The 27,629-nt window shown below is 41.9% G+C and overlaps 1 protein-coding gene across 4 annotated transcripts in view; it reads right to left on the bottom strand.

Annotated features, from left to right (window-relative positions):
* Nucleotides 1-27,629, bottom strand: part of CCNY (cyclin Y) — a 228,300-nt gene that overhangs the window by 185,632 nt on the left and 15,039 nt on the right. The gene's annotated exons all lie outside the window — the stretch shown is intronic.

Below are 27,629 nucleotides of genomic sequence, written 5' to 3'. Positions count from 1 at the left end.
CAAGAGTGAAACAGGTTTCAGTTTTGTCCCCGGCTCTGAAGAATGGAGTGCTTGGTTGTTGGGAGCTGACATGCCTTACCCATGAATGCAACATATTGTGGAGAAGAATTCTCCCCCCCCCCACCGCCATTTGATTAAATATGTGGGTAACCTATTAGGCAACTGTCAAGTCTACCACACATTTCACATTAAACAGCAAGGAGTAAAAGGGAAGATGAAAGACACTCAGTCTGTCCTGATGGATGAGATGGGAAAGTGTCACCATGGTCTGAGCAAAACTGTACTGGGGACGTTAGCAAGGGGGGAATGGCCTATATTTTTGCACCCTTGGCCCTGACAACAAAGTAGTAAGAGATACTGATAATGGGTGATTGACATGGAGCACTCTTGTCCTTCTGGACCTAATGGAATATATGCTAAAAGAGTCTAAGGAAACTGGGAGAAAGCCACACAAATTAGAAGCTTGCCTCTTCACTTCATTCTCTTCCCTGAAAACTCTTCTTCCCCATCACCATAGGCCAGCTATCCCTAACAGATGGACTCAAAATCTAATGAAAGAACTCATCTAAGGCAAAGGAAGGCTGACACTCTCCCAGCTCTAGCTAGAAAGAGAAAGAGGAATAAACATGGATAACAAAGCTCCCTGCTTTACTTTTTGATTTCTATTTCTTCCAACATGCAAGAACTAGCAAGATCAGAAGTGGGCAAACTATGGCCCACGGGCCACATCTGGCCCGCCAGCTGATTTAATCTGTCCCTCAAGCTCCTGCTTGAGAGCAGGGTCTGGGGCTTGACCCGCTCCAGCCGGGGAGCAGGGCTGGGGGCTGCTTTGCGTGCACAGGCAGCGGCTCCGCGTGGATCCCAGAAGCTGCAGCATGTGTCCCATCTGGCTCCTGCCCCAAGCACCGGCCCTGCAGCTCCCATTGGCCAGGAACTGCAGCCAATGGGAGCTGCAGGGGTGATGCCTGCAGACAGGGCAGCACACAGAGCTGCCTAGCCACTCCTCTGACCACGAGTCAGAGGGGGGACATGCCGCTGCTTCTGGGAGCTGCTTGAGGTAAATGCTGCTCGGAGCCTACACCCCTGAGCTACTCCCATGGCTTCAACCTCATGTCCCAGCCCTGACCTCCCTCCCTCGATCCCAGCCCAGAGCACCCTCCTGCAACCCCAAACACCTCATACCCAGCCCCACCCCAGAGCCTACACCCCTAGCCAGAGCCCTCACCCACCCCCCACACCCAGCCTGGAGTGCTCTCCCACACCCTGAACTCCTCATTTCTGGCCTCACCCCAGAGCCCACAGCCCCAGCCAGAGCTCTCACCCCCTCCTGAACCCCAACCCTAATTCCGTGAGCATACATGGTCCACCATACAATTTCCATACCCAGATGTGGCCCTCAGGCCAAAAAGTTTGCCCACCCCTAAGATCTATAACACCCAAATTAAGACCATGAATGTTATTAAAAATATTTATTCTACAAAACTTCTGAACATCTCCTTGTAAATGGAGATCTGACAGCCTAAAAGACACATTCTTAATGAATTTCTTTCAAGAAGGTCTGACTGAGCACACATAATAGAAAGCCTTTCAAGCAAAAGCTTTAGTATTGTCAGTCTTTTCTCCACAAATAATTAAATTAATTAATAAAAAACAAGATAGTTTAAACTGGATTGTAGGTCAAAATATGGCATGCCCCTTAGCTACTTAATTTATTTCAGTTATGCAAGTTTTTTGCCACGTCAGAGCCTGAATTTATAACCAGCCCGGGATTATTTTGCAGATAGTTCAAAAAGTTGTGTGCTTTAGTGACATATCTTCTCCTCCCCCTGCCCCACTTTGCACCCATATCCACCACAAGTAGGACCAGAATAGCCCAGTGTTATTCTGGCCCTCAGTTGTGCACTACCTCCCATTCTTCACCTTTAATCATAATGTAGAATTGCTCAGAAACGATCAAAGGGTTGCAGCACCCCCTTCCAAGTTTAACCCCTCTCTCTTCAGAGACTGCCCTCCTTGATTAGCACCTACAATCCTCTTCCTCCTCTCTTCCCCCCCTTCTCCCAATGACCCACACACACAACTCTGGTGTCTTCCTATCCCCAAACCACCTATTCATTCACCCCCCACATGCTGCTCCTCTGATGTACCTAACATTCAGCTGCATCTCACTGCCTAAACCTGGCTGGCGCTACTGTTGTTGCTGAAGTCATTGAGGCAAGATAGCCACCCATCCAGGTCTTCCTGTTAGCCAGAGAGCAGGGTGGGTGGTACTGTTCACACAGCTGCCATTCCAGAATAGCAGACTAAAATCTCTAGCCCCAGGCCTACTGGTTTGGATTATCCTGACCACACGATCTTTCTGACATAAGTAATATTTAAGAATCCTGAGTATCCTTCCCGTTGAATTACATACCACCTGCAAATATTAGCAAAGGGGACTCAGGAGAAGCTAGAATACAAGCAAGAGTTAATGCAGAACATCTCATTTTTCTCTTAGTTCTCTCTTTATATTTCAACGCAGTCTTCTCCCAACCTTCAACATCCTCCTTCTCCTTCCCCCTCTTTTCACCCCAATACTGCCTCCGTGACTAGTGCCTTCAGTCATGTCATTACTACTTGCTTTCCCACAACAAAGTCTAGGAATGCTGGCCATCATCCAGCTGCCATTACATCAGCTCAATGTCATTCAAACATCCTCTCTAGATTTTCCTTCCCCATACACAGCAAACTTCCCCACAACCCCACACATTCATCCCTGCTACCTCTGTTTAGGGTGGCCTAATTGCCTGCAGATTCCCTACACTCACTGCAGAACATTATCTCCTGAAGAAAAGGAGTACTTGTGACACCTTAGAGACTAAAATTTATTAGACAGAGGAAAGCACTCTTCTTCTGTTGGTGAAACTGAACTTACTAAAGAACTAGGCAAAAGTTGGTGGTGGAGAGGAGAAAGATTCCATCTGCAGAGCAGAAAAGCAGAAATTCAATCCCATAACCTCTTAGGCAAAAAAAGAAGGAGGGGGGGAGAGAAGAGTAAAAATGTTATACTTCCCTCACTCTTTCTCCACCATGTAAGTCCTGGAATTTCCTATAAATGAGAAGGAAGGGCAAATTTTTAAAAAAACTATAACTAAAATACTTCCAAAGAGCCAATCACCCCCTGGCTTGATTCCAGTCTGAGAGGAAAGTAAATGCCAACAGGGAGAGCAAACACTGAAGGAGTGAAAAGAAAAAGGAGTACTTGTGGCACCTTAGAGACTAACCAATTTATCTGAGCATAAGCTTTCGTGAGCTACAGCTCACTTCATCGGTTGCATCTGATGAAGTGAGCTGTAGCTCACGAAAGCTTATGCTCAAATAAACTGGTTAGTCTCTAAGGTGCCACAAGTACTCCTTTTCTTTTTGCGAACACAGACTAACCCGGCTGCTACTCTGAAACCTGTCACTGAAGGAGTGGACTGTTTACAGGCAAGAAAAGTCACACATTGGCCACAAACATGCTGAAGCAGAAGAGTTCTAAATGTCTCTGAGAAAAAACAGCTTCTTTGGTCAAATATCCTACTGTTTACATTGTATGTTCCCATTTAAAAGGGCATTATATTTACAGTCTTCCAAGTGTATGATACAGGCCAGCGCTGACCTCCACCCTAGGACAAGAGAAGACACTTGCATATGAAAAAGGCCTCAGGGTTTTCATCAACATTCAATCAATCAATCCCTAAGAGATAAAGGAATTTCTGCAGTTTGTTTCAAACTAAGGAGTCATCTTAAGCATGCTTGATCAGTCAGGCAAGTCCTAAATGCTCAGAGCAAAAGAGGCCTGACTACGGAGTTAAAATATACACCATTATAATTGTGGTATTAAAATACTAAACCTGTCATAAATACAACATTGAAGATAAAAGCAAAAAAAGTTAAAACCATGGACATGATCCCTCAAGACGATGAGAAGGTATTTAGTAAAGCATCTTAGAAAGAAGTTGATAAGTAAAGAATTACTGTCTTATATAGGAGATGGAAAAAGGGATCATCATTTCTTTGCGCACCCACAAAGTTAAATTGATCAAAATATTTTTGCAGATACATACATTCACAGACATCTATAAATCCAGCACCTCTTGCAGCAAAGACAGAAGAGACAGAGTTTTAAATGTGCTGCATCATGTAATTCCAGTGGCCTCTTGGGAACAGATACCAAATTTAAAGTATTCCTTTTTAATGAAGTCAGATCCTTATTTACTTTTTTAAATGAATTATATACCATCCCTTATTAAGTGATTTCTCAAATCCAATTACTTAAACTCAGTTTTGTAAAAACTACAGGACTCTACACAACAATGAGAGGGAGAGGGGAAATAATTTGTAAGTTGTAGTCACAAACTAAAAGTTTCACCATCAGATCCTGATCCAAAGCTCACTGAAGTCAATGCAAATCTTTTCACTGACTCCAATAGACTTGGTCAGGCCTTTATAGATGGCTAGGAAGACAAAAATGTTACATACTCAAAACATTACAAACCTAATGGGTTTAGTGGATATTATTAATTTTAATATTGAATATTAATTTTACAAACCCAATGAGTAAACTAAATAGAGGGGTGAAAATCTGTTATTAGTATTAGCTCCTTGTATAGGACAAATACATTTAGTTCTCAAAGTAGTGAGAAGGGACAATACACAATAGTTCTCATTAATCCACACTATCAGCTCAGAATACAACAAATCCTCCTATGGAAATCTCTTGTTGGACAAGTCCAATATAGAAACAGACCAGTAGGAATAACTTCCTACAGTTCCTTTATTAAATCAAGAAACATTATACCACTCCCCACTTCACTGCACAACCACTGTTTTCTATAAGAGGAAAATCCATCAGAATCTTCCTCTTTTGTTGTAACCTCCTCATGGGTTTCTCAAATGAATACTTCCCAGGTTCACAAACAGTCGCACGAAGACTATATACATGCCTGCCTTGTCAGAAATCATGACATGAACTGTTTTCTTACAATGTTGCACATGCTTATGTTGCACAGCAAGCCTGGAAGTGGCAGGATTTTTATGTAGTTCATACATTGCCCCTCAATGTCAGGCCTGAATAATAAACTAGAATACAATTTATGCCATGAACTGCCTTTCACTAACCAGTTCTCAAATGAGTTTTTTCCTCAGTGCTGCAATACACCATAAAGTGTCCATGATTAACCAATCTGTGTAAAACTTTATAGCTGTCAAAACTGAAAGATTAATTAGATCACCCTTCTGCATGTGCCTCAGGCTTGCCCTGAATTAAACAAATTCTGATGTGAAGTAGATGCTAACTTCACACATTATTCACACAGAGATCGCTCCATATCTTACAAAATTGAAAAAAGCAACAGATTCTTCCTTAAGTTCTGACTGAGGGTAAATTTTGTTTAGCTCGGAACAGAAGTCCTTAACCCTAACTCATAGAACGCAAACGTAGGTGAGTAAGCCCTTGAGAAAGCCATGTATGGTACTGCATATTCAATGTACCAGACTTTGGCTTTTTGGAATCCTCAACTAGGGTTTTTGTTTTGTTCTTTTGTTTTTGTTTCCTTAAAGCCTCCCCAAAATATAAACCTGGCTTGAGAAAAAAAGAAGAATGCTACATTACTTTTCAATAACCAGGTTATCACAAAAACCTGTAAACTGTCATCAGGTGGAATCCACTGTTTTCCTCATGCCAGACATTTGAACTCCTCTCTGACATCTGAGAATACACCTATCAGTCATAAATTAAGATATTCACCTTAAGCCTGACAATGTGCAGCTGCATGAAGGAGTCCATTCTCCACTCGGATACAGCTTGTCTGGTAACATCTCTCATTTATTGGTTCCATTCACCTTTCAGAATGGAGCAACAACTTTAGGGTTTGTTTTTGTAAACATCAGAGCACATCTCAATCTTCTCTGATGAAGGTTAAGCCATGGGAGATGCTAAAGGAGGTTTCAGACAGAAATCACTTCAACACCACCAAATCAATGCTTGTCCAACCCCACTCCCAGATTGACATCTCATTCTGGACCAAAGCAGAAAAGCTATTCCCTCAAGATCATCATCATCATTTCTGGTCAATCACAGACAGAAAAACTCTTAATCCAGAAAAGGCATTTAGGGAGTAGATGTGGCAAAAAGAAAGAACTCACCTTACGTAAGTTAGGAAAAAAAGTTAAAAGCCTTCAGAAGTATGCAAAACAGTAGGAGAAAGGCAAAAGGCAAGACTAAGAGAAGGCTGGGGTAGCAACGCCATATTCCTGCTCTTTGTCTCTTGCTTCCAGTCAGTCCCAGAATGGGCTGGGAATGATGTAAAAACAGCACATTCAGTCTGAAGGGAAGGGCGCCTCAGGTCATGGCAGAATAGCAGAGAGCATCGTGTGAAAAGTATTCTACAGTGTCTCTGTTCTGGGCCCATCCCCAACTAGTTTCCAAAAGAAATGAGGCAATAACTCAGCATGCCCAAATGGCAGAGAACGAAAAGGAGTACTGAGTCTACTACAGTAAAACAGTGACTGACAACGCTTATGTAATGGGGCATTCTCTGACTGCAAAATACAAAAGACAATATTGGAGATGGGACTATCCAGTGTGGTTGCTCCCCTTTTGCCCATGTGCATCACATCAGATAGACTGCTGTGTCACCACTATTTTGCAAAGGTGTAAACATCACTTCTTCCATTTTGCTGAAGGTCCCACAGGATTATCAGGCCAGCCCTGTGGCTTGACAGTCCCTGAGACTGAAATTCTCTAGAGACTGAACAGTTACAGTACAGACAGAAGCAGAGCAAGTGTCTTTTCCCTATCACATCAACTATGAGCTGGAGAAAGAATCTCCATGTTCATTCTCTCTGCTCTCTCAGAGACTCTGGGGATGAGTATGTGAATATATACTCCCACTGTGCCCACACTCCCACTATTTATAAAAGAAAAGGAAGCTGCTTACTGCAAATTTTATGCAAAGGATCAACACTGCTGCAGAAATGGGTTAGCTACTTTACAGGTATGACACATCGTCACTTTGAAATCTTTCAGACATTTCCAGTGCGCAGCATGCGTATGCAATTTCCTAACATCACAACTTTACCAAGGACATTACTTATGTGCAGTTTAAAATCACAGTTCTAAATATTAGTTCCACTGAAATTAAGATACTGGCACATCATTTTAAATTCTGGTTTCAGAGTAGCAGCCGTGTTAGTCTGTATTCGCAAAAAGAAAAGGAGTACTTGTGGCACCTTAGAGACTAACACATTTATTTGAGCATAAGCTTTCGTGAGCTACAGCTCACTTCATCAGATGCATTCCATGAAGTGAGCTGTAGCTCACGAAAGCTTATGCTCAAATAAATTTGTTCGTCTCTAAGGTGCCACTAGAAATTCTGTCCACCACATACATATTGCGGCAGACAGTAAAATAAGTCATCAGGCTTCATTCTGCTATGGTTCTAATTATATGAGCATTTATCTATTAGAATCAGCTTCTCTGCACATTAAGAGCAAATGTAGAGAGACACTGAGGGGTACCTGTGGATTAAAAAAGCAGGTTGCCTTAAAAGGGATTATGGTGTTCACATAAAAGAGTGCATATCATCTATTTATCTGGAATTAGCATCAGACTTCAGGATTTGCCAGAATTTAAAGTGTTTAAAAGTCTGTAAATAATTAATCCAGTAAAGGAAAATAATCTCTTAAGGGTCTGGGTTAAACAGGGATTAGCCTTTTCCAACACAAGCAAAAATACTGATTCACAAAACACACACAAGCACTCCTAACAGGAGGTTGGTGCTCCCATAGAGAGACAAGTGTTAATCCTGAAGCTTTGTTTGTTCATTTCCTAACAATCCCAAAGTTAGAATCCAGCTGAAAGAGTGCTGAGAACAGACTGTGTTTTACAGAACCCAGCAAAAGGCTGAAAAGGCTAGCCATTGTGTGTCACAAGAAAAAACAATTATCCTAATAATGTTGTTGATCAATGCAAATACAATGAAAGTCTTTCATATAAATTTAACACTTAAAAATACCAAATCTACATATATATCTTAGCCTGAGAGTAACGTTTAATAAAAACATTATAAAACTAATGTATTCTATGGAAAAGGCAATGAAATTATAAATTTGAATCCTCTGGATCATTTTATTGCCTCAGAGGGCACAAAGAAACAGCCAAGTTATTTATACTTTCGATACCCATAAGGAAATTGCATTAATGATCAAGTTCCTGTTTCTCATCCCAGCAATATTGGCTTAGTAAATTATTTTGGTAGGATAATAAATATCCCCTTTGCACCAGAAGGTTTCTCCAAACCCACAAGCAACCTGCTACTTCTTTCTTTGGTTTAATACTCTATAGCAGTGGTGCTGGAAGGGGATAGGTAGCAGGCTAAACTAGATTCTAGGCTTATGCATTAAGTGACCAATTTCACTAAATTATTTAACTTCCCTAATTTTTAATCGTCCGCACTCACATTACATTCTCTCACTGGTTCACACACATGCACATCCAGCAGTCAAGTTTTCATCCTCTACAGATCACATTTGTGGCAGACAAAAAGAGCCCAGAAAACAGAAATTAAGCTTCCTTCCAAAAATCTTGTCTACTAAGAGACTGAATGGTTATGATAGCTGCAAACAGTACTCTCGACTCCATGTGACCCAAATAACCAGTGGACAAACTCATGATCAAAATGCCACCTACTCAAATAGTTGAACAATGTAATGTTGCTAGTCTCAGAGGTAAGGCCATGCCACTCAGGTATTTGAAGAGGTGAGGGGGAATTAACACACACTGCATTTATAAGTTAGCTGCAACAACACTGCATTCACTGTGTTGGTCCCAGAATATTAGAAACAAGGTGGGTGAGGCATGTGCAGTACCTAAAAAGACTTATTTCACTTTTTGAAATTAACTAGATTTTAGGTTGATTGTGTCCTTCTGAAAACGCTTGACGGAGATGCAGTTAAAATTGGTGAATATATTCAAAAGCTATTTGCAATAAGTCTGGATTTTTAAGTGTGCTGTTAATAAATTAGTTGAGATTAGTTCTTATGTGTTACATACATATTAAGACCCTTTATTTTGATTAAGGAAGACTTTATTCCTAAATTAAAAACTTAGTATCAATTTGCAAGATAAATCAAACTGTTACAATACTATTTTCATTCTCACGGTTTTGCTTTCATGCCACTGAAATAAAACAAAACTAGATTTAGAGGGCTACGGTACGTTCTTATCTCTATGTGGCCACACAACTATGAAAGGTCAGAAATATGTGAGATTAGTTAGCAGCACTTAGTTGTCATAAGGCAGATATGCTTCCTCTTCCAACTGCAACCCCTTTTTTTCCCTGCCCCCCTATTTTTCCTTATGTTCCCCAGCCCCCCAAAACCAATGGTAGTGAACAGACAAAGTACAGTATACTCACTCATGTCCGCCCAGTACCAATATGATATGTAAAAAGATGTTAGGATTCATATATGCAGAATGAATTGTTTTTACCAGTGCCATCTGTAGCTATTGTGCATGCTGACTTGAAGAAGAGCTCTGTGTAAGCCCCGAAGCTCATCTCTCTCACCAACAGAAGTTAATCCAACAGAAGAAGACACACGGTAAATATAAATTAGGCAGAATGTAAACCAGAGAACAGGATTTGCCCAAGGACCTTGGGCTTAGCACTCCTATTTCTTGTGTAAAGTAGCATAGAATATAAAAGCTTGTACTTGAGGTCAATAGTCAGATTCTTACAGTGCCTCTTGGTGAACTCTATCCACAGCCTCCAACAAAAAGCATTTTTTAATTCATAAAAGCCTTTCCACTTATCCAGCTACCCAATATATGTAAGACCATCTACTCTCTGGAAAGGGCTTTTTCACTTGGCTCTTTATTGACATGCTTTCCTGTCTGATTTTCTTCTCAATGTATCGACCCTCTTCTTCAACACCCACAATAGCACAGCAGAGATTAAATTGTTAATGGAAGTTTTGTGTTCTGAATTCATCTTTTTTCCCTTCACAGACAGCCATGAGGTAAGGAAATCTCTTCTTATAAGAAGATGGGGTTTCAGCTCAAGGTCAGACAGAAAATTAAACACACATTTTAACACAAGTGCTTTTTAAACATCCCTCATCCCCCTCCACTATTTACCCAATTGCCTACTCCATGGGAAACAACTGTTGGTCTCAGGACAGTTCCTACTGGGCAGGTATCTACAACATACATAGACACACACTCTGTAGGCAGTCTGAGTAGAGAAGCGAAGGACTGGATGTTCCTGGAGGCTGAACTACATCACCCCAAGAAACTGTCCTTTCAAGTCAGGGTTGGGGCAAACCAACATGGTCTGCGGAAAAGCAAGCAACAAACCCTCCCTATGCTGCACCCATTTTGTGGCTGAACAGCAAAGTTCAGTCTCCAAAGTGGTTGATGTAGTACTTTACATAAGCACTTTAATTATAAGTGAATGTTTGAACTCTTAGCAAATTGTTACACAGCTAGTTTCTCCTGGTGAAATGAGGGTCTCTTTCAGGATGACAGTTACCACAAAAGAAAAGAAAGTCCTCATGGAACTCCAAGCACAAGAAATACCCAGAACAACCCAGATTAACCTAAATGAAGTGTGCTAATCCCAGAAAATCTTTAGTTAACTCTGGGATGGGGCAGAAGCCACATCTGGTCACGCTGGCCTTTTCTAAACTAGGATTTAAGAAGGGGAGGGAGGGAATGCATTCACACCTATGAAACAGAAGCTAAATCTAAAGAAGAGTCCAACCACTACTTTGGCCAGTGGCAACACCTTGGTAAACAGGCCAGTCCAGCCACCACCACTGCTTCCAACCACTCTGCTGGAAAGGATGAGAACCCTGTGGTTCCTATCAGAGTGCTATCCTTGGAGCCTACTTGGAGCCTCCATCATCTGGATCATTGTCAAGCTAATAAGAACCTGATAAACATGAAATCCTTGCTCCCTACCTCCTCCAGGACCCTTTGACTGCAGGGAAGGGAGCATTATCTGTGTGCGTTTTTCCTCCCTCCCTCCCATACCGCAACCTCCTGTTATTATGATGTGTGTTTACTATTCTGCCCTTCCCTGGACTTCTGTTCACTGGAAAGGGAAAGGAGCTGCCTCTTCTATTCCTCTCCCCACCCCAATATTCATTGGGTTTTCCTGAACTACCAAGTTGAATCTTTACTTGACTGATGGCGGCACGAATTTAACATAGAGACTTTGTATAGAAACAGTGCACCTGGAGAGAAAAGTATGTAACTGGTGAGAAAACACAGTATACATCTTGCCCAACATTTTGTTGTTGTTAAAGCCATCCCCAGTACCTTTCCAAGAGTTTCCCATTCAAATGCTAATGCCTGTGTGCTTTTGTATTTGATTACCATTTGTTTATTTACAAATTTACCACCACAAAATTTCCCCATTTTCTGTTATTCATACTCTTGCTACAGTGTCAAAAGGAAACCCCATTTTAATGCTTTGTTTCCCTTCACTTCTGTAAGGGTCTTCCCTAATATAGCATTCCCAGCATTTATTTAAAAAAACCATTGTTTTTTTCCCCTTCCTTGATAGGAGAGGATAAACAGGAGTTTTGCTTTTTCTAGAAGTCAAAGTCCAATCTCATTAGTATGTTAATACAAAAACATGAGTACTCTATGCAGTGGAAAATCCAGATTTGAGATGTGTTCTCGGTATACTTTCTAGGGAAAGAAACAAAACTTGCAACTCTGAAGGATGATTTTGTCACTATGGAAAACTATAAAAAAAAGAGCCAAAATTTCCCTACCCTGAGTTTATTAGGAAAGTGACTAAGTGACATTGTAAGTGGTAATGAGATATAGTTACAGTAGGCTCGACAGAGGAAAGCTCAATCTACTTAATATGAAATTCAACAGTGAAGATGCTGTTCTGGGCTTGAGTTTATCATTACAAGCGACCCTAAGAAAGCCTATGGTTCTGCATTCACGTTCCACTTGCGTCTCTCTACCTGTCGTCCTTCACGCTTTGATAGAGAGCTCATGAGATGTCCAAATGACCTTCTGCCCAGACTGGTGACTGTGCCCAGCTTTCAAATGCACAATTGATTAAGGACCCAGCAGCAGTGGGACACGTGGTTATGTTGCTCATTGACTCCTGAGAGGCTCTTTTTCTTTATCCCATTCTTGTTTGTCTTCTCTTCTTTTTACAGAGCAGTTGGAAGACAGGACTGCACAGCTCGTGGAGGCAGGGAGAGAAAAGCAACAAAAAAAATAAATCTCTGTGGCTGCAGCTCTATTTAATTTATGGGTTCACATTAGGAATCCATATGCCTTGACAGTCACCAATCAAATCCCAGAGTTCCTAGTGTTCTGTATATAAAGATGTGGTGCTTTCTAAATAGTGATGTCTTCTAGTCCATAACACGGAGATCACTTCTTTTCTTATAAAACAAGGATTTTACTCTAGGCTTTATCTCTAGCTCTCTGAAGTGAAGTCAACAACTAAGAGTCCTAGATAACTAGTGAAACTCGGTTTCAGAGTAGCAGCCGTGTTAGTCTGTATCCGCAAAAAGAACAGGAGTACTTGTGGCACCTTAGAAAACAAACCAATTTATGGAATTTCCTATTTTGACATGATGTTTGCACTTCATTGCATTTGCCTGCCCATTGGGGAAAAAACTTGGGGTATGATCTGTGAGAAAAGCAGCAGTATATTCAATTATAAAACAAACTAAGGCTCTGGCTACACTATGAGGCTTTTAACTTCACAGCTGTGCTGCTACACCCCTGCTGCGAAAAGGCGCACAGTGTAGCTGCTGTTTGTTGGCAGGAGAGAGCTCTCCCGCCGACGAAAAGCTTCCACCCCCACAAGCAGCAGCAGCTTCGTCGGCAGGAGAGCCTCCTGCCGACAAAGCGCTGTTCACACCGGCGCTTTTCATCAGTAAAACTTTGGTTGTTCTGAGGTGTTTTTTTAACACCCCAAATGACAAAAGTTTTGCCGACAAAGTGCCAGCGTAGACAAACCCTAAGCCTTTTCAGAGTAAAAGCACATGAAAGGCGAAAGTCATGACTTAAGGGAAAGGAATTGAGAAAACATGCTGGAAAGTGTATTGTCTGGCTAGCCTATTGTTTTAAAACACCACATTTCCTTTAGCAACCTATTGAAGAAATTTCTTTCGTTGTAACCTGAGTTTATTCTGCACAAAGCACTCCATGCTAATTAGGAGACATATTTTAAACTGTTAATAGAAATGGTGAAGTAACAAGACAGATCCTCAGGTGGTATAAATCAATTTAGTCTACGAAAGCCCTACTCCCAGCTTGAAGTCATTTCTGCCTTTGTCTGATTATCTGTAACACAGTAGTTTTCGAATGCCACATCTGATCAATTCCAGAATTTCAGGGAATGCTCAAGGCACCAACGAAGAGAACCGTGTGGATTTAGAGATAGGGAAGCAGAAAAACAAAGAGGGGAAAATGAGGACAGACATACCAACTCTCACAAATTTATTGTGAGAGACACCATTCCTAAGTAGAATTACGCTTTACTCATGATCTCACAAGAGAGTTATCAAATCTCAGGAATTTTTTTCAGCCCCACAAGGAGGGGCTCCCATTGTCAGCCCCGCACTTCAGGGCTCCTGCTGTAGGCCACTACCCTTCCAGCCTAGATGTGGGAGAGAGGACCCCACTGTAGCCCACCCCTCGCCCCCCAGGCCTGGGGAGGGTGAAGTACTCTGAAAGGAGCAGAGGTGAGGCTGGGAGAGCTGAACTATGTCCTGGTTGCTGCAGGTGGGCTGAAGTGAGGAGGGTGAGGCAGGGCTGTGTTGATGGTGGGTTCTGAGCAGATGGGGTGAGTGATGAGAGGGTGAACTGAAGGCAGTGGGGGTCGATGGGGGCTGGGACACTGGACAGAATTAATTGCTGGACAGGAGACAGGTAAATGTGAAGTGGGGAGAGCTCTGGCAGCTGGAGCCAAAAATCACCTTACCCAGCACATGTGGGAGAGTGGGCAACAGTAACTGTCACATGCACACACCCTGGGGATGGGCAGGGGGAGTTAAAAAAAATAAAATAAAATAAATCAAGAGACTGACCTAAAAAACACAATCCAATCTTTTTAAAAAAAAAAAAATCTTACAATATTAGGGGGTCCGACTCATGATTTTTCATCTCTGGAAGTTGGCAATACTGTGAGGGACACATGGAGCCCCTGACATCTGTTTAGCACAGCCACAGTTACAAGCACCTTTGCAATCAACTACAGAACAACGGGTTGATTGCATCCATTAATACTTTCCAGCATACCAATACCCCTGCTCATCCTCCCACTAGAGCTTAACATGTTGACACCCTGAATGACTTCTCTCCCAGACACATCACAATGGGGGGAACACGAGAGGCAATGTGGGTGCCCACACAGCTCCTGGCATAGCGTGCAGGAGGAGAGAACAGAATGGGGTACCAGAACACACAGAGCTCCTAGCATGGGGCTGGGGAGGAAATGGAGAGCACATCGAGCGCTGGGGAACACTGGTATGGGCAGCACACAGAAGCCCTGGGAGGGAATAGGAGACAGTTGCAGGGAGTCATCCCTGAAACAGAGCCGGCATGTGAGGGTGATACACAGGGATCTCATGGGGTAGAAGAGAGAGATACAAGGAGCTGCTGGTGCGTGCAGTATACTCAGCCTACTGCAGCTACGAGGCATGTGACCTCCTACTTCACAACAGCTGAGTATCATAGACTTTAAGGTCAGAAGGGACCATTATGATCATCTAGCCTGACCTCCTGCACAACGCAGGCCACAGAATCTCACCCACCCACTCCTGTAACAAACCCCTAACCTATGTCTGAGCTACTGAAGTCCTCAAATCGTATTTTAAAGACTTTGAGGTGCAGAGAATCCTCCAACAACGTGCCCCACGCTGCAGAGGAAGGCGAAAAACCCCGAGGGCCTCTGCCAATCTGCCTTGGAGGAAAATTTCTTCCCAACCCCAAATATGGGATCAGCTAGACCCTGAGCATGTGGGCAAGACTCACCAGCCAGACACCCAGGAAAGAATTCTCTGTAGTAACTCAGATCCCACCCCATCTGACAACCCATCACAGGCCACTGGGCATATCTACCGCTAATAGTTGAAGATCTATCCCATCATATCATCCCTTCCATAAACTTATCAAGCTTAGTCTTGAAGCCAGATATGTCTTTTGCCCCCACTGCTTCCCTTGGAAGACTATTCCAGAACTTCACTCCTCTGATGGTTAGAAACCTTTGTCTAATTTCACGTCTAAACTTCCTGATGGCCAGTTTATATCCATTTGTTCTTGTGTCTACATTGGTACTGAGCTTAAAGAATTCTTCTCCCTCCATGGTATTTATCCCTCTGATATATTTATAGAGAGCAATCATATCTCCTCTCACCCTTCTTTTGGTAAGGCTAAACAAGCCAAGTTTTAAGTGAGCATTAGTGCTGGTGAAAAGTGCTTAAACAAATGAACCCAGGGAGGGTGAAATTCCAACAAAACAGAGATAGCATGAGCAGTAGCAATGCAAGCGGCCTCTGTGTTTCCCCACCAACAAGCCTCAAACCTAATTTGGAAAGACCACCCTTCGGAGGGCATTTCCTAACAATAATTGTTAATTTCCCTTCAGTGTTGTTTGAATGAGAAGATTCACAAATATACTAAGAAGAATTCAGGAGTTATATTGTATCATCAGTGCAAGAGTTGGAAGAATGAAGTGCTTTTGATTCTGTCACAAATATTGTTACTATCATGCACAATGCATTTAGCAACAGTTATGAACAACAAAGGTCTATTATTATTTTTAAAGTTAGTTTTCAGTATCAAGACGCCCTTTAAAAATATATTTTCATGCTAGAGACTGGCAAAGGAGAATAAATATTGACTTGAAATTGATTCTTGTTTCCAAGATCCAGATGTTGTATGTGCCAAATAAGCTAATGAGAGAATCTCCTTTAGCTTTCATTCTCAATGCTGCCTGGCCTTTTTCTTTATCTTCCATCTTCCTAAAAGGCAAAGAATAGGTAATTTTGCAATTCTCCTTTTACTGCTGCCTGAGCTTTTTTAAAAAAAAACAAAAAAATTACCAAAGCCTGAAAATCACACACACTTAGACACACCCTGCTAAAGGGGTAAGTATGACAACAGCAGGATCATAAGACTAAATAAAATAATACAACTCATCCATAGGTAATTCCCAACCCTTGATAGTTTGCTGGGTCAACACCCTGCACATTAAGGTAATAATGAACCCTCTCAACCAAAGTAACGAAGAAGCTGGAAATATTGAACACAGACATTATATCTACACTACAACCTTAAGTCAACCTAGAAAGTGTCCACACTACTCTCCTTCTGTCGGTGGTGCGTGTCCTTACTAGAAGTGGTTCCACTTACTGAAGAGGGGCAGTGTAGGGGGCTGAGAGCCAAGGCTCTTAACTCCACACAGCTCCCCCCGGGCTTCTCGCCTCCCTGTTAAGCCATCCGGGGCTTCCCGCCTCCAGTGGGGAGACCCACACCCAGAGTCCAACTGGCTGCTGTGCTACCGGTGGTGAACCAAGAGCCCAGGGGGCGGAACCTGGCTCGGAGCTGGGAGCCTCGGCGCAGCCAGACTCCATGCAAGGAGCCTGGGCAGCAGTCCGGCTGGGGAGCTAGGCTTTCTTGTCAATTTCCCAGCCCCAGCAGAGCCCAAACATCTGCACAGTAATGTTAGCCCCACAGCCTGAGCCTGGCAAGCACGACTCAGCCGACCTGAGCCAGCTGCAGTCATGCCACAGGTCTTCTATTGCAGCGGGGATGTACTCGATGAAACAGTACTGTCCACACCATGGCATCAAGTGTTTTTTAGACTTCATGGCCAAGAAGAGCTTAAGAAACTGTAACTAACTTGTTCCATAACTGCTGCTGTTCGAGAGGTGTTGCACTTGTCCATGCCGCTTCATGTGTGTTCATGTCCAGTAAACTGCAGTCAGAAATTTGACTCTCAGCAGTACCCATCAGGGTAGCACATGAACACTGCAGCCCCATGCTGCTGCATGATGGTATTAAAGGCAGAGCCACCTCCAGCTTCCCTCAGTTCCTTCTTACTGAGCAGACACTGATACAGAAGAGAAGCAGGGTAGGTCATGGAATAAACACATTCAATGCATCGCTAAGAAAAACAGTTAAGCAACAGGTTAGTAACCATTTCTGCTTCTTTGCGTGATTACATGCCCATTCCACTTCACTCACTAGCAGTTTGATTGGAGGTGGGATCGGAGTCTAGCTGAGGAAGAATTGGAGGCCCACAAATGCAAATCTGGCATCATCTCTAGATTGCTAAGAGATGGCATAATGTGAGGCAAAAGTATGCTCTGAAAACTACATTGCCACCTAACAACTATGTCGGATAGACACTTAAGCTAGAAGGGCCACTGCCTTGTTGAACATGCCATTACCCCACTTGGTGGAACTACATTGCCCAAGTGTATTCAGGAGGATATCCAAGATGAGATCCTTTGAGAAGTGACTGGGAGTCCCTGCATCCTATCTGCAACTGCCACAAATAATTGTGAGGCTGATCTAAACAGCTTAGTCCTGTCCAAGTAGAATGCTCTCCTGATATCCTAAGCGTGCACTGTCTCCGCATCCTTATGAACTTCAGGAAGAAAGAAAGCAAGTATACTGCCTGATTGAATTGGAAGCGAGACACAACTTTTGTAAGAAACTTCGGATGGGGACGCTGGTAAACCTTGTCATTGAAAACCATATATGGAGGTCCAGACATTCGAGCATGAAGTTAACCCACTCTCCTGGCTGAACTGATTGCCACCAAAAATGCTAACTTCATTGAAAGATGTAGCAAGGAACAGATAGCTAGCGGTTCAAAGGGAGGACCCATTAGCTTTGACATCAAGTTTAAATCCTATGGGGGAACAGGATTCTCCACCTGTGGGTATAACAGTTCCAAACACTACAAAAACATGATCAACACAGAACTGGAAAAAACAGAACAATCTTCAATCGGAGTGTAGCCTTTTATTTTATTTAGAGCGAATTTAGTAATGTTGTATTACACCACCACAGGTTCGGCTCTGGTGGCTAAAGTTTCAAGCTCAGACTGAAAGTCACCTCTGCTACCTGCTTTAGATTTAGAGCCTCTAGGAACACAAAGACCAAAGACAGTGACTACACATACATTCACAAGTAAAACGTCTAGTCTGTTTTACACGTTTTATTAAATTTACAATTAAAGTTATGATTACCCATGCATATAGAAATCCTATAAAGACCTATGCACAAGTATAATCATACTCACATCCTAAACTTCTTAGAGTCTGATGGCTGCCTTGCCAATTGATCATCAGTAGAGGGATGGTTCCTGCTGGAGTTTTCCCATAGGGAACTTGTTTTACCCAATCTGGTAGCCCTCTTTTATCTTCTAATTCTGACTACACTACACTCTACACATTTGAATGAAGTGTTCATCCTCTTTTTCCTTATTTGTATTTCCTTATTTGTCCCCCAAGATTATTGGGGTACCCATTTTTCATAGGTTATTTGTAGTTCCTTTTATTCTCATTAACAATTATGCACATAGTACACTCTGCAACTTGGGCAAGTGTTAGAAAAATGGGACTACCAGGTGTCTTGTAATCAAAAATTAATCTTGCAGTGAATTTTTCACAATACCACCCACTGGCACATCTTTTCCCATTATCTTGTGGCATAGGGTCATTCTTTGGTCACTTATGTCAAGTATTTCTTAAGCCTATGGCCTAGTATGGCAAAGCGGACATTTTACAGACCTCAGCGTTTCAGCGCGACTTACTTAGATATCTAATCCAACCTAAATACTAATCAATCTTATGCTTCTATAATCCTACAATTTAAATCTGTTTAGCATACAATGATTATATATGACAGGACAGTTAATCATAACATCACACAATAAATGATTGATAAAATGAGCCAATTGGCTACAGGAGGACAGAAAGCCAAGACAGTTGCTAGATAGACCTTGATGGCCAGGACTTTGTTTTATGGATTACAGATATTCCAGAAAATGATTTATTGCAGCCCAGACTGGGGGAGGGTACATAATGCCTGTACTTAACCCACTGTGATGTGGGTGGAAGGGAAAGTACAGTCGGCCACAGTACTTTGGTGGGCTCCAGGAGAGCCTCATTAATCAGAAGTGCCAGTTGAGATGGTCCTACGGTGACCAAAATGTCACTACATCTGTGGGACAACTCACAAACCTCTTCCACCTGGATATTCAAGGCAGAAGCCACCCTCTTTGAAAGGTTCTGATGGGCCTTATAGCTATCACACAAAGCCTTCTGACACCACTGCCTTGTCAGGTGAAGAAGAGTATGAAGCCAAGATCTGCACAGTGGAGACTCCTCTGGCAATTGAGCGGTAACACCTTCCTATTCGATACTGAGCCCGGCCTCCAACTCTACCTGGTGGGGTGGGTCTTGCTACCTGCTCAAAGAAGCAGAGTCGGGAGGGCATAGAGACAACCTGGAGGCAGGTGGAAATTCCAAGGATTCCAAAACAGCCACTGGGCTAAGGCCCTAGTGCCCAATTCCTTCCAGGCCATGGATCTCTACTGGCTTGACAAGATGGGCCCCTCCAGAGGTTACCAGTAGCGGTAAGTCCTTGGAGGGGAACAGTGAGGGATGAGATGCAACTGAAAGACACGAGCCAACAGCTCATTCTGACCTGGGGGGACTGTTCCTTTTGGCGCTGGTGATCAGTGCTGACAGCCCGGAGAAGACAGCATCAAAAAGATCACTGCCAGCTTCCCTCTGTACAGCACTGAATGATGAAGCACTCAGATCCGGAGGTGCCCCGGTACCACATGCTGGGTCATAGCGGTTGGCAATGCTTTACCCACAGTCAGAGGTTCCATGCAAGACGACTCCTCAACTGCTGGTGAAACTGCTACCAACAGACTCAGTAAGTCCCATGCCACAGCATAAGATTCTAGAGTTGATGGCACTGAGAAAGCCTCCTGCTGGTGGGACACCACAGGCGGCACCATTGGGCTCAAACAGTGCTACTTCAGGGGCCAGTCTCAACGGTGCCAGCACCAGAGTCAACAGATCTGCCCAAGTAGATGACTTCCTTGGGGCGTGCCTTGAATTCAAGTGCACTCAGCCTCCTGGCACCAAAGGTCAGCAAGCTTGCAGACAGATGGAGTTCTCTCCCCTAAATGCTGAATCCTTCAAGAGCAACTTGAAGTGTTTCTTCCCCAGTGCCTGGGAAGCAGACTGGCACCCGGCGTCAGCCAACACAGGGGTAAATGCTCCTAACTGAACCACATGTGTTTGGCAGCCTTTCAGAGTGGGAAGGCTCAGAGAGGGTGCAGAACTGCTTGCATCAGTAGAAATTTAAGTCTGGCAACTCTGCCTCTGTGGTCCTTGGTTTGAAGTCCCTACTAACTTGACACTTATCCCAAATTTGAGACTCTCCAAGACACTTCAGGTACCTGGAATGGGAGTCACTTACCAGCAACGTCTTTTGCAGGAATGACAGGCTTGAAGCCTTGTGACCGAAGCATGCTCCACTACCAGAACCCACCAAAGGAACTGAAGAGCGTAACACTCTAAAAGGAAAACTTAATGCTAAAATCTACCTAACACTAAAAACTACAGCTAAATGAGTACCAACTGCTACAAAACAGACAAATTGGGAAAGCTTGTAAAGGCAAAACAAGATGCTCCAACAATTGTTACGGGCAGTAAGGAGGAACTAAGGGGGTAACTGGGGGCAGCTTTGTCTTTTATACCATCACGAGGCAGCAGAGGGCACAAGCCCCACCCTGACGAGTACTGCTGAGGAAAAAGTCTCTGACAACAGCATACTAGGTGTGCACATACCTGAAGGGGAATAGACATGTGCAATCACTCAAAGAAGGGAAAGATTCAATGGGACTTAAAATACATGCTGAAACTCAAGATGCCTTTCTGAATCAGGGCCTGGATCTGTATCTATTTCAGCTATAAGCACACAAACATTATGACTGTATTCTTTAAAGTTGATGTACAGATCTTTCTGGAGAACCAACCAACCAATCATGGTTCTGATTTATGTTTGTAGACCAATCTAACTAGATTTCTCCTTGCTTCCATTCTTCATTGCAACAACCTCAAATGTAGACAATACCATCAAAGTAAATGTTATCATGTGCTATTTTAATACCAGTGGTATTTGCTGGCACTCTCTTATAGGTAACACTGTAACAAAGTTTAGGAAATGTGAATTTTGCAACCAGAACATTGAATGAAACAGAACACTAAATTAAAAAGCAGAATGAGGTCAATGGGACTACTTATGAGTTTCATGTTACATATGCTCACCTGCTCAGCATCTTGCAGGACTCCATGTAGAGTACACAATGGTTTTAGCCAACATTATCCCCACGCATGCCCTGATTCAGCAAAGCACTTCAGAATGTGCTTAAGTCCCACTCTTTGCTGAGAGTTAAGCACAGGCTGAAGTGCTTTCGGACGTAAGCATGCATTTAAGTGTTTTGTATAATGGAATGGACTTGAGTACATGGTTGTGCGTCTTGCTGATTTGAGGACTTGCACGCCAAATTCCTTGTACCATTTTCCGACTGAGATCATGGTCTGAGATAATGCAGTTAGCAAACACTGAATGTCTTAAATTATTCCTGCTGTACCTGCACTGACTGCTTCACCAAGATGCAAGGAAGATTAAAAACCCATTCCTAAAACTGACACGGGACCAAGATGGTTGGCACACATTCTTGCAGTCTAGGCTAGTTTTTGTCAAGTAAATAAGACAGGCCAAGCTATACAGCTGACTATACTATCAAAGTTTGGCTGGTGTGCTGACTCAGTATGTGACATTCCCCCCCACTGTTTGATTAGCACAGTATGATTACACAGAACAAGTTGCTTGTCGGGATGATGAGATCAACAGAACACTGTAACCGCAGGTAGGCGTAGGCAACAGCACAGACAATTTCAGCAACTTTCCACAACAATTTTATTTTAACACACTCATGTAAGTTACCTCCCTTTAGGAGGAAGAAGGGGACAAAAGAAAAAACTTCCCCATCTCAGCAATGTAACCTGTTTTGCAATGTAACTGCCAAATGGATCGGTTTGGGGTCCCAATAGGGAAATGAGATTTCTCATTTACATTAAAAGAGAAATGCAAAAATATGTAGCAAGAGAAGATTTACAGCTGGAGGTATTAAAGTTTTGCAGAGCACCAATGACAGTGACAGAAATTGAGACATTTGTTCCATGAACTGCAGGTCTTAACATTGTTACTAATGGACTGTATCTGCTGGTATTTTTTTTTAACAAGAGGAAAGCAGCCTACACGGCTCAGTACTTCTTAAAGCCAGGGAAGAAAACAACTAAATTCCATTTAAAGCATAGCAACGAAGCAGATTACTCACATATATATGTTACTAGAGAAAGTGTATGCTCAAAATACAAATACTATTTCATGTCAGAAGGCACCAAAGATCAAAAATATGAATTCTTATCACCGTAGACACAGCTGTTTGATCTGATGTTGTATAGACTTGAGAAAATAAGGATCAATACCATTGCCCCTGCAATAAAACCTGCAAGAGCAATAGGAACCAGGAATGAGCAGCAGCTGTTAAAATGTAAACAATGTTAGGATGCATAAGACTACAAAACAATATTGAAATTTACAATGCCATCAAAATATATCAATAATACACTCTCACCTAGACTACTATGTTCAGCTCTGCTCATGGTATCTCAAAAAAGGTATAGCAGAAATAGATATGATCCAGAGATGGGTGATGAGAAAAAATGAGAGACTTGGAAAGATGTCCTTGTAAAGAGAAAGAGACGATTAGGATGAGTTTGGAAAGGGAGTATGATAGAGATATACAAACTAACGCATGAACAGAGGGGGTTAATCAGACAGACAATCCTATTTACCTTTTGATAATACGAGAATTAGGGATCAATTTCACATCCCAGACCAGGTCTCAAGATTATACTGCTAACACTACAGCACAGTAGACAGAAAGGTGCTGCACTGACAGAAACAGTATCTTTGGAAGTGACACATTAAACAGAACACCCTTTTATAGCATCCTGCGGAGTTAAGGACCATTGTATTCTAAGAGAAGGTTGGAAGAGTAGTGATACTATTTAAGCATTAATTATTTCTTCTCTCAGTAATGGAACAGGTCAGGCTCTCAAAAAAAAAAAAATACATTAGTCACTCAAGTTCACTTTCAGGTTCTCATGGCCTACCACAATGCCTTAACGTTTGGATTGCACACACTGCAATTCAAGTATTTATTCTAGAAATAACTGTCAACTAGAATATTAAGAATAACCTGGCTAAGTTTCTTAAAAGCTTACTTTAAAAAAAAAAAGTATCCATCTCCAGCTAAATGGAACCTGACTGTGTCCCTTTAACTTAAACATTCAATTTTGCCAAGCAGACAATTTCATGGGGTGCAAAATTTGTACTGTTATGAGCTGGGTGAAACCATTTTGTGAGCTGAATTAAAAACCTTGTTCAAGAGGATATGTGAATATACCCTTCACTTAAAACAAATGAGAGAAACACTTAAAGGGCCACACCTAAAACAAGGCCTAACAGAATATGCCCAAAAACTAACACCTTGTGGGCAAGGGGTTCCACTGGGCATTGTGCCCAGGTGGGGGGGTGTGGAATCACACAGAAACTGGGAAGAGACAAGAACAAAGAAAGAGTCAAAAAGCAAGAGAAAGTCCAGCAGTAGCCTGTGGGCACTATGTAACCCTGGAATAGAGAGAACACTTTTGGGTCTGTTGGCTAAAGAGGCTTGGGGCTTTAAGTTAAGTAACTATTTCTTTGGTTTCTGATTTCTCCTGCACTCAGAGAAAGACTTTATACATTCCTTCAAATAAACATGACTGCATCAAAGAAAACAACAGTCCAACAATTTCTACTTCCAACTGGAACATCCCCAGGGCCCTGAAATTTGACTAGCTACTTGGGTAGAAAGGGAAAACTACAGTGACTGCAGTGAAAAAACCTTTTAAGTATTGAAATAAAAAACCACCAGTTCACACAAAAGGTAAAATTTCACAAAACAACTGGTTAAAACTCATACTGCATGCTGGTTTTGTAGTGTCGCAGATCTCTAAGGGCTTCTAAATTACTGAAATCCCATTCTTCTCACATTCAGCCCTTTGAAAAATGTTACACACACACGCAGACACACAAGCAAAAAAACAAAACAAAAAAGGGTTACAACACCAACATATATTGCATATTTTACTTCTTTCTGTGGCTGGTATCAGGATGGTAAATATATTTTGCTAAAGCAATATGTTTGACATTATAAGGATTATCCCAAAGGCCAACCATGAAAGAAGAGAGGACTTTCCACTGCAGACAGTATGATTTAACACTTTAAAATGGTCAACTTTCTACTCCCTTCTCTCACCAACCCCAAGACTGCTAAAAATAATAGTTTGGGTGGATTTTTGTCAAGCTGGAATATTAACGATAAAAAGCTACAGAGAAGGGAGTGCCAATGATAACTAACCCAATGGAAGAGAGACCAGGAGAGCTGAGAAATATGATCTGTTGTATGTGCACATGTGAGGGTAAAACTCCACTGTTCACTTGTGAAACTGGATTTTTTTTTGGTTGATGTTTTGTTTTAAGCTGAAACAATCCTAGAGCCACTTGCCAGAGTCACTTGAATAAAATGTTGAGGTTTAATAGTTCAATTTTTTTTTTTTTAAAGACAGCTATTTTGCATTTTTTAACAATACATTTAATCCAAAGGGAAAGAGCTAAGAGGATGAGTCACCAGCAGAAACCACACTTTCGAGAGTGCTCAGGGGTATGTCTACACTGCAAAAAACACAGCAGCAAGTCTTAGAGTCCAGGTCAACTAAACAGGCTCATGCTACAGGGCTAAACATAGCAGCATACAGGTTCCCACTCAGGCTGGAGTGTGTACACTGTTATTTTTAACCCAGCAGCACAAGCCCCAGGAGCCAAAGTCAGCTGACCTGGGCTATAAGACTCACAGCTGTGGGGTTGTTTTTTGTTTTTTTTTAGTGTAGATGAACTATTCTCATCAAGTACCTTGTTAAATCATCTTGAAATAGACATAACATATCTGAACTGGGTCCTTAAAATGTACAGAGTAAGAGCATGTATCAAAGAACATTTTTAATTAATTCAAAGCTCATCACAGTTTGAGTTTCTGTATAGTTGGAAAAGTGTTTTAGTATTTCTCTTCAGCCTATATTAGCATAAAATGGCTAAAAAATTGTCCTATTTATTGTTAATTGCTACATGGATTTAATATTCACCAAAAAATTCAAAATGTGTTCAAAAAAAGGCATGTCAGGGAATTTCAACTTAAGGCTACTACTGCATCCTGAACTCACCCCACGGAGTTTGGGTATTGTATAAGGCTACAGTCGGTCTACAGCTGAATCTGAAACTGTGTTAGCATCATGAAATATTGTTCTTCCTAGTAAAGTGAAAAAATGGTTTCAAATCCCAATGTACAGAGTAGAACAGTGTGTGACCTTGCATATTAAGCATCTTGTCTTGCAATAATTGCTCTTAGTCCCCAATTTAGTGTCATTGATCATGCTAGTAACAGTATTTAAGAAAAAACAAACATGCTCTAAAATTAAAATGCAGTTAAATTTAACAGCTATATACTGAGGGAGTGTAATGTATGTAATACTATTTAGTGTCAGTGAGACTTCAGCGAAGATAAAGGAAGATAAGACCAATTTATAATAATGTCTACCCTTACTGACTAGGGCAGCCAAGCTACCATGTCTGCCAAGAGAATAAATATGTATTAGAACGAAAACTGAAGGCAACCTTTGTCTACCTTAGGCCTGGTCTACACTGCCGCTTAAGTCAAAGTAAGTTACGTCCCTCAGGGGTGTGGAAAAAAAATCACCCCTCTCAAGGACATAGCTTACATCGACCTAACGCAATGTCTACACCATGCTAGGATGACGGGAGATGCTCTCCTGCCGACTTACTTTCTGCCTATCGGGGAAGTGGAGTACTGAAGTCAACAAGAGCTCATTGCATCTTAACCAGACCCCCTAAATCGACACTGCTGCACCAATCGCAGCAGCACCGATTTAGGGTGCAGTATAGCCAAGCCTTTAGAATTAACACTGCAATACACTGACCGTAGTTCAACGAAGAGTAACCATCTGTCTATGAACAGAAGCTTCTGCTGATCTACGTAATACTAACCATCATTTCTGGGATTGTGTGTGGATTTTGGGTTATGAGACTTCTTTAGCCTGTATTTCATTTTAAAGGGACAGAGTTGCCTCAGTACCACAGTTGCTCAAACCAAATGATGGTTAAATAGTTTTATTGATTAATGAAAACCTTACTCAATCTATAAAGATAGGCACGATCTAATGGTCTGAGCACAGAACGGGGAGCCAAAAATGTGCAAGTTCCAATCCCACTCAGATACTGAATTCCCTATATAGCCTCAGACATATCACTTAACTTCTTTTTGCAAAGTACTTCTCTACCCCACAGAGTTGTTGTGAGGTTCAATTCAATGTTTGTAAAGTATCTGGAGGACTACCTAAATGTGTCTCTCTTAGGACATGTTTTGTCTATATACCTTTGGCTGTCTTGTTCAATAATAGTCAAGATTCCTAACTAAACATGTATTATTTTGATACAAGCTTTCTTTACACAGGAAAGTATACGGTTTACACTTAGTCAGACGTGAGTATGTATATTTGCATAATTTCCCAAATCACAGAAACACCTTACTTCATTGAGTGAACAATGATCAAATAAAATAAAACTGAACAGTGGTCAACCACAATACTCAAGTCAACTAATCCAAAACAGACCCCTTACAGTCTTTTTTCCTACAATGAAGTTTGTGGGTTCCTCTGAGCAATATTCCTTGATTCCACTGAACTAAGTTTTGTATTGTCCATTGAACCACTCTCGTTGCTTTCAGTAGGGAGGACTTCTTTACTAGCCAACTGTCCCAGTAAAATACTGGAGTTATATCCTCCTTTAATCAGCTAGTTTCATGAATACTTTAAGTTAAACAGAAGAACACAATATTATAAACAAACTTCTTATTCCCAACCCAAGGTAGTATCTCAGGTGTTTATGGTGCTCAAATCGCTACACACATCTAGGAGGTAAACATCTTGGCAGTCCACAGATGCAGAAACAAAACATCGTCCCCAGAGGTCTCACGATTATCTATAACCTTATGAACTACTGATACTAAACAATCCGTTCCATCGTGTATTTAGCTGTGAAACTGAGTATGTGTCCCAGACCTGAAGAAGAGCTCTGTGTAAGCTCGTCTTTCACCAACAGAAGTTGGTCCAATAAAAGATATTACCTCTCCCATCTAGTCTCTGTAATACCCTGGTACCGACATGGCTACAACAACATTGTATACATACCTGGACCAGTGGTTCTCAAATTTATTTGATCATGCCTCTCTTCATGTCTGTAGCAGTTTACACCCCCACCCACAGCCACACAAGTACGTATACCTATGGCCCTACTAATTTCATTGCTGTGAAAAATGTGTGATAGACCATGAAATGAGCCC

Source organism: Lepidochelys kempii, chromosome 2 (assembly GCF_965140285.1).
Source record: "Lepidochelys kempii isolate rLepKem1 chromosome 2, rLepKem1.hap1, whole genome shotgun sequence".
NCBI lineage: Eukaryota > Metazoa > Chordata > Testudines > Cheloniidae > Lepidochelys > Lepidochelys kempii.
This window is presented reverse-complemented; position numbering and strand designations above follow the sequence as displayed.